Raw genomic sequence first — 7,795 nt, forward strand, 5'->3', positions numbered from 1 at the left:
AATATATTATGTATTGACCTTTTCTCTTCAATTTGTGGGTAAATTAATTATTTACTTTCCAGGTACTAAATTAAGTATTTACTTTTTAATAGACACTTAAAAATTGGGATGGGGGGGGGGTCGTGAATTAAAAAAAAAAAACGTTTGTCTAAAATATTATATTCGATTTATTGGAAAGAACATAAAATTTCACACTGACCCTGAAAATATCGTAAAAATAGAATCAATAGAAAAATTTTGATAGATTTTTAAAGTTTAAAGATTGAAAAATATTGAGTTCGGAAAATTCATTACTGTTTAAAAAAAAATATATATATATTTCTATTACTTTTAAAACAACTGTAATAGTTTATTTTGGAAGTATAATCCATAAAGAAAATAAATAACCCACTTTTAACAGAGAAATTCCGAGATTTTTATATTGTATTCGCAGTTTCGTGTTAGGGGTGTCAAAAATTCCTACAAAAATTCTGATACTACTGTTTATGTGTCAATTTAATCGACCTTTTCTTTTCTTATATTGAATATTGAAATAAAAGACATTACTACACATTTATTAATAATATCTTTTTTTTTTTTTTACTGTTTTACTGTTTGTGTCACTTTTATCGACTTTTTCTTTTATGAAACTTATCGGCGGTTCTTGCACTTATGATCCGCGCTATATTTTAAAAAGCCATTCTTAACACGGGGAGGGTGTTTTGTACCTATTCTCTACTTTAACCTTACAATTGAATAAAAAAAACATTAAACTTTAAGCTTAGAAATACGATTTAAAATATAGCGCGGATCATAAGTGCACTAGCACCCATTTTCTTATTAATAAATGTTTAGTAATTATTTTTCTTTTAATATTCATAAACAGTAAAAACGTCGTCATTTAAAAAGAAAATGCTATTTAAAAAAGAAAATAACATTGATTAAACGTAAGTAAATTTATTATTCTATCATCATTTTGTGGTAAGTAAATTTCAAGAACCGCCGACAAGTTTTGTGGTAAGTAAATTTCAAGAACCGCCGATAAGTTTCATAAAAGAAAAAGTCGATAAAAGTGACACAAACAGTAAAACAGTAAAAAAAAAAAAAAAAGATATTATTAATAAATGTGTAGTAATGTCTTTTATTTCAATATTCAATATAAGAAAAGAAAAAGTCGATGAAATTGACACATAAACAGTAAAGAAAAAAAAAGATATTAATAAATGTGTAGTAATGTATTTTATTTCAATATTCATAAACAACGTTGTCATTTAAAAAGAGTAAAAAAAAGTTTTAAAAAGTCGATAAAACTGATTAAAAGTGAAATATTATTAATAAATGTGTAGTAATGTCTTTTATTTCAATATTCATAAACAGTAAAACAATGTCGATAAAAAGTGTTGTTACTATGGCAACTAAAACATGTCCTTTGCGGCTGCGCGGGAGAAATCATTGTTTTTTTAGGGTGTTCGGCAGGAAACTCTTACCGCGACCAGTACCAATTCCACTTATTCATATAGGTAACCAGATATTTCGCGTTGACGTAGAGTTCAGATCGACTCTGTTTACGTTTTCGTTTGATAAAAAGCAAACTATGGAAGACCAAACAGGCCAAAAAAAAACTTATTTTTCAGTGACGAAAATTTCAATGTATTATTAAGCTGACGCTGGCCAGTACCAGATGGGTGACCATTTGTATACATTTGGTTTTTAATGTGTATGTGTGTGGGGGCCAGGCTCCCCAAAATGGGGGGTGACAATTTAAAGCAGAATAAAAAAAAATATTTCAGCGCGTTTGGTCCACCGTAGTCGAAAGGCGGCAAACGTTTTCAAACGGGATCGCAAAAAATGATGCTATTTTTAACACAAAGGGCACAATATTTATCGAATTTTTTTTTTTTGGTATCGATTATTCAAAGCATGCCCCGTTTAATACTGGCCATGCATTATTCGGCTCGCTAAAAAAAAATTGTTAATTTATTTATCAAAAATTTTAAAATAGCTTTTTTCGTATAAATATTAAAAAAAATTTTTTTTTTGTTTTGCTTAACTTAAATTAATTATTTTACTTAACATATTCACCGAATTCCACACTTCAAAACTCAAAAGCGGGATAATTAAACACAATCGAAGTTCTGATATTCAGACGTAAAAATAAGGTATGCAAACAATTTTTTTTTTTTTTTTTTGAATCTATAATTCTGTCCCTTACAACAACACAATATGTTGATTTCAGTTTCAGATGGTTATTTTAAGCATATTTGTTCCCACTTCAAACAAGGCGGGGGGAGGGTTGTAAGCAAAAAATATATATATATATATAAATATGGTTTATGAAAAATAAGTACACTGTTATAAAGTTCATTCTTCTCCTAATAATCGCTGAAAATTTCGTATTGATCGGATAATTACCTGATTTTTGGTAGATTTTTAAAAGACGGTCCGTCAAAAAGTACTGACCTGCCCCCCCCCCCCCAGTTTTGGCGGTGCCTAATATATATATATATATATATATATATATATATATATATATATATATATATATATATATATATATATATATAAATGGGTTAATAAATTCCAACGAAAGAAAGATGTATATTTAAATAAGGGAGTAGTCACCAACAATGTGTATTTTTTAACATTATTTTATTATTCCGTGTCTTGGTTTTTCATTGAGAATTATGTTTGGATCATTGTACTAATGTTTTTAAGTCATTGAAATCGTTTACGTACGTTTCAGACGGTCTGATGCGTCCTCGTCAGAAATTATTTCTGACGAGGACGCATCAGACTACTCCCTTATTTAAATATGTGTGTGTGTGTGTGTGTGTGTGTGTGTGTGTGTGTGTGTGTGAGATTGTGTGTGTGTGTATATATGTGTGTGTGTGTGTGTGTGTGTGTGTATATATATGTATGTATATATAACTACTCCATTTAATCACATAAATTAATACACGAAAGTATAAATTTATGCGTAAACTTTAAGTATTTACTTCAACTGTGCTCAATACGTAGGTAGAGCTAGTTAGTAAGTTATAAAATATATATGGCGATTAAGCTACACTGAATATTCTGCGTTTCATCCACTCTAGGATTCATCAGGCTGATAAATCCTAGCGTGGATGAAACGCGGAATATTCTGTGTAGGTTAATCGCCATATATATTTTATAACTTACTACATATATATATATATATATATATATATATATATATATATATATATATATATGATGATTGCAAAGTCTTGTCAGATGAGTGCCACTCCCTCAGTCACTGAAAGTCCATGTGCCCGAAGATTACTTTTTAGTCCTGCCAGCAAATTGCACACCCTCAAGCAGACATGACACTGAAAACAGTCATTGGTATACATACATATATATATGATGATTGCAACGTCTTGTCAGACGAGTGCCACTCCCTCAGACACTTAAAGTCCATGAGCCCAAAAATGACTTCCATCGCCACAGGACCATTTTAATAGACAAATGCCTGAGGGAGTATCTATACACAGATAATGTTACAGAGTCTTAGCTTTGTACAACAGCTAAGTCTCTCTCTCGCTTCAAAATGTTTAGATCCAGCAACAAGCAAGAGCAAGATAGCCAGCAACAAGTTAAACTGCAGACTAGCTTAATGCGGGTACTGGTCTCCCGCTTTATGGTTTTTTAAATCAGAGATTTGCTTCTCCTAGAAAGGTTGCCTTCACCACGGCTTATGGGAGCCCTCTCCACCCCAAATACATACATACATACATATACATGGTGATTGTCACTTCTTGACAGAAGAAGACCATCTTTCCCTTGCTTTATTGTTGATTACTCAATTATTTTCATGTATTTTTGAAAATATATATATATATATATTTTTTATATTATAATTATGTACACATATATACACTTATACACACACACATATATACATGTGGAGATGTGATCAAGAATGCATCAATTCCTATTTTCTGTGCGAACGAAGGTGGCTCTTCAGACCAGCACTGCCCTTACGCGGTCTGTTGCAAAGGTCACACTTAAACTGAGATTGAGGGATGCCAACTGGTGCTGCTCTACTGTGGACGCTCATATGACGCTTTAGGCCTCCACTCGATTTACAGACCACAGAGCAAACAGAACATACATGTATACATGCATACACACATACATATACATGCATATATATTCGTACATACACATACATATACATATACACACAAACATATACATACATAAATACACACACACATACACACACACACATACACACACACATATTTATTTATTTATTTCAGGTTGAAAGATATTCAATAATTAAGAATAATTGAATTTTAACAAGGATCGTTGATAGTGCTCAATCAAAGAGAGCGAATTATAGTTATATTATAGTTAAGAATATTAACCTTACCTCACGTCAGTCATGACAAAGTATATATTCTCTCTCCTCTAAAATTGAAAATGGTCTTGAACCTTTTAAATTTTTTAATTTTTAAATTTTCTAATTCTTGAATTTTTTAATTTTCTTGCCTGATGAGATCAATTATGATCGAAGCGGTCTGCACATCATAGCAAGATGCGACTGCATTTACATAAAGAATAATAAAAACTATATATATAATTATTTACTATAATAATTATTAAATACCTACAGACACTAGTGTTTCACCCTTTCGGGAATCATCAGTGCAGGGTGCGACGATTAACACCGATACACGCATACACACTCTTCATTTGTTTTTACATAATTGGTAATATGTTGCTACACAGTCATGAGCATGTTTCGGTCAGCTAGTTACCAATAACTAGAGACCTCTTCAGGCGATACAGCTTTCTTTTTTTTTAACACTTATCAAGGCCCGGATGCCACTCGAGGATAGGGTTAATGGGTATACATTAGTCAATGTGATTATAGCGTAGTAAACATAAGTAGTGGGAATTTTCTAAATCGTATTACTTAAGGGGACGGTTCATCAAGAACTTGTTTGTGTTGGACTTGAAGACAATCAGATTGTAGTCAGCTGGGAAGCAGGCAATAGGAAGAGAGTTCCACAGGCGTGCAGTTCTAAGAAGAAGCTTTGTTCATAGGATCTACATTTAGGTCTAGCCACAGACAAGGAGTGTGGGAAATTATTGATGGTGATTTCGGCCAGATGAATGTTTTTCATGAAAGTTTGGCAAGGGGAGACCATACATTGAAGCTCAAATGAGCACTTTCCATGAAAATAATGATAAAACAAAGACAGGCTCGCAACGTCTCTTCTGTGAGAAAAAGGTTGCAGGGAAGAGAAAAGGACATCCCCCCACTAAGATACGAAGTCTATTTTGAAATCTGTCAAGGCAGGATAAGCCGCTTCTAGCAACTCCTGCCCATATGTGGCAACAGTACTACATCGTTGGCCGTGCCTGGCTTTTATATAGGTAGAGAATTGCATCAGGAGTGAGATATATACTGGAGCGGTAGAAGAATCCCACCATTTTTCCAGCGACCTTGTCAATGGATTTGATATACGTGTTTCATTTCAGACCAGGTAATGGTCCACCTCAGACAAGAAATGAACTGTTTATAAAAAAACATAATACTGAAGAAGGATCCCACCATTTTTCCAACGACCTTCGCAATGGATTTGATATATGTGTTCCATTTCAGGTCAGGAGTAAAGGTCAAAGTCAAAAGCTTGTCAAAAGCTTGTCAAAACATGAAGCCTAGCCTCCCCAAGACGAGAGCCATACATTTCAATTGATGCCAGATTGGAATCAGAGCATTATATGAAAGCAAAGTTTGCAATGAAAATATCAGGTCTCTCTCGTCAAAGAGAGTTTATATTCGGAGGTTCCATCAAATGTGCTTATTTTTCACAACATTTGACGGAAGCTCCTTATATTAACTGTAGCTTGTCTCCAAGAACTACGAGGTTGTGGAACTCTCGACTTGCTGACTGTTTTCCTCTTACGTTTCTACTTACGCCTGACAGTATCCTATACCTCTATAAGGCAACCATTCGCCCATGTATGGAGTACTGTTGTCACATCTGGGCTGGTGCATCTGCTGCTTGTCTCTCGCTCCTGGACAGGGTTCAAAAGAGAGTCGCCAACCTGATAGGTCCTGAACTGTCATCTAGGCTTCAGCCTCTGTCCCATCGACGAGATGTTGCATCCCTCTGCCTGTTCTACAAATACTTTAATGGTGAATGCTCTGACGAACTGCAAACACTTGTACCTCCCCGACGTAACTAAACCCGACAAGCTACTAAGTCTCATCCCTTTACAGTAGAGATCCCTAGGTGCAAGAAAGCCTTTTACTCCAATAGTTTCTTCCCCAGACCTGCGGGTCTTTGGAACTTCCTTCTGGGATTCTGCTTTCCCAACTGCAATGATATGCAGAAGTTCAAGTGTAATGTTAACAAACATCTTTCTACTCATTTCCCTTCATAATGACCCCGCTAATTAAGTCCCTGATAGTAGCCCCCTGCTTCAAAGTGGCACTGTGCCTTGTTTGGGGTGAAAATTGAAAAAAAAAAAAGTTGGTCTTTTCAAGATTAAGGCCAACAAGTATCTCATGCCTTTGCGATAATCATCCTTGCTCTTTCTGCTTCTTGTAAAATCGGTTCTATTATTCTAAACACTTTGAATCTGTGTCCCATTTGAAGGTTCTTGATAAATTTCATAAATGTATCTGTAGTTTGATTGGCCCCATACTTTTTTCTTTACTGCAACCTCTCTTTCACAGATGTGATGTTGCTAGTCTCAGTCTTTTCTATAAATACTATTGTCGTGTAGTCTGGGGGAGAGGAGTTCATATCGGTGACACACAATACCAAAGATGATAATGACATTTATTTATTGTTTACATCACAACGCCGACTGTGACGATTCTTGGGGACTTCATATTTTTACATGCGAAATACCGTTCTTTTTACATCAGAGGGGAGATACTTCTTTATGATGGTGGAGGGGACAGATAATACTTTGAGAGAGTTATACAAAGTTTGTTTACAAGATGATAAACAAAAATACATTTACCTTTCAGTTGTAATGACGACGAAGACAAGTTTACAAAATATAAATGATGATTCTTTTATTCAACCAACTGGTTGATTGATGAATCAGGAATTCAAGCTCTTATGATTACATTGTCTTACCTTTCCCCCTTTCGCCTCCAAGGGGCATCAGGGGATATGACCTTAAACTATATTCAGTGGTGAGGCCCCAGCTTGCAGGCTTTGGGGAGTGTGGAGCCACCCTTTAATTACCATTGCTTCTAGGTCCACTCTGACCCGGAGTGGTAGTATCTGTTAGGGTCCCAACTATAGGTTAAATAGAAACCGACTTGAAAACAACAAATATATTTTATTAAAAAAATTTTTCTCCAAAATCTTTAGATTCGGCATTAAATAACCTGAAAAGGGTTGATATGCCGTAAAATAAAAATAACCAACAAACCCAATCTGACTAACTTGACTATCTCTAACTCTCTTCTCTGGCTCTCTATCTCTGCCTGTCTCCAACTCAAACCCACTCTGATTATATTGGGAATTCTGTTTCTTTATGACATCAAAGCATCCCCCCCCCGACGTGATCCATTCACATGAATTTTACCTATGTATGTCCAAACACGCTTTTGATAAACAAAGAAATTCCTAAATTGAATTGTTAATCATTATTTCCAATTTGTATTGTCCATTCTTTTAACTGACATATTTAATATATCCAGTTATTTCTAAGAACAATGAACAATAGGCTGCATTCCTAGAATTGCAATATGTAATCACTTTTAACTTTTGAATGCTGAGTTCGATTCTATCCTTTTCCAAATATCATTTTCAAA

Source organism: Euprymna scolopes, chromosome 38, assembly GCF_053919585.1.
Source record: "Euprymna scolopes isolate OS-2025 chromosome 38, ASM5391958v1, whole genome shotgun sequence".
NCBI classification, from domain to species: Eukaryota; Metazoa; Mollusca; class Cephalopoda; order Sepiida; family Sepiolidae; genus Euprymna; species Euprymna scolopes.